Here is a 1,015-nt window from a genome sequence, read left to right on the forward strand (position 1 = left end):
TATATATAATAAGAAAGTAAATATGAATGCTAATGAGTACATCCTATAATTGGAACAACTGGGATAACTCAGAATAACTCAAATTTAGTTTTATATTTAAAATAGTGCTAATCCCTATAATAAACTTTAAACTTAAGCTACAAACAGTATTATATCGTAACTGACTATGACCCATACTCACAAAATCAGTAGAATGTGGATGCTTAGTACAGGAAACATAGTTCAAGTGTCTTCATGAGCCGCCACTTCTAGAACATAGTGATTTTTTGCTAGGGGTGACCTTAAGGAACACATTATCGCAGTGCCTACACTATCGGAATGAAAAGAATGAAAACAGGGCAAACACAGGGGGAAAGCAGAGGAAAGCTTACATGTTGGGAGACCTCCGAAATTAGGTGCGCTCGGTGTGCACTGAGAGCTTGTTTCCATCTGCAGACTCCAGCTGTGTTGGATCTTAAAGCAAACTTTTCTTCAGACGAGGGAAAAATGCAGAAGAAATGCGTTCGGTCCTGGAATGTAAATCCAAAAAGTGACTGCAGAATTGGCTCATGAATCACTTCGTGCTCGTCAATATATGTAACTGAAAGGATGATCAATTATTTACTCCTGTGCGGGCGCACAAATGTGCGGTGCAGTCTGACTTAACTCCCGTTTCCACATTCCTCCTCGGAGAGAGAGAGAGAGAGAGCGAGCGAGAGAGGGAGGGCTGGAGGGGGGCGGGTCCATAAAACACTCTCAGGAGGCGACCATCAATCACACAAATCCCCACCCAGGGGCTGGACTCGCCGCTACTATCGCTCCTACAGGCTCCTGGTGCATTCACTGACCCTTTGAAAACGATGCACGTTCTCGTACTAAATCCTTCGGGATGCTCAAGATAACAAAAGCTGTCAGTGACTTTCATGTTAAAATGTTTACCACATCTAGCTTTGCATTTGGTTAGGTAACCTCAAATTCAGGTAAATTAATTCAATATTGACTGAATATCTATCTATCTATCTATCTATATATATAT

At 41.5% G+C, this 1,015-nt stretch overlaps 1 protein-coding gene across 1 annotated transcript in view; it reads right to left on the bottom strand.

The window, feature by feature from the left end:
- Window positions 1-688, bottom strand: part of lhfpl6 (LHFPL tetraspan subfamily member 6) — a 46,643-nt gene extending 45,955 nt beyond the window's left edge. The window contains exon 1 of the mRNA XM_005735972.1: window positions 372-688. The gene's annotated coding sequence lies outside the window, so the exon portion shown is untranslated. The remainder of the gene's footprint in view (window positions 1-371) is intronic.
- Window positions 689-1,015: the final 327 nt, after the last annotated feature.

The sequence above is a fragment of the Pundamilia nyererei genome, unplaced genomic scaffold (assembly GCF_000239375.1).
Source record: "Pundamilia nyererei isolate P.nyererei 1_Seehausen unplaced genomic scaffold, PunNye1.0 scaffold00066, whole genome shotgun sequence".
Classification (NCBI taxonomy): domain Eukaryota; kingdom Metazoa; phylum Chordata; class Actinopteri; order Cichliformes; family Cichlidae; genus Pundamilia; species Pundamilia nyererei.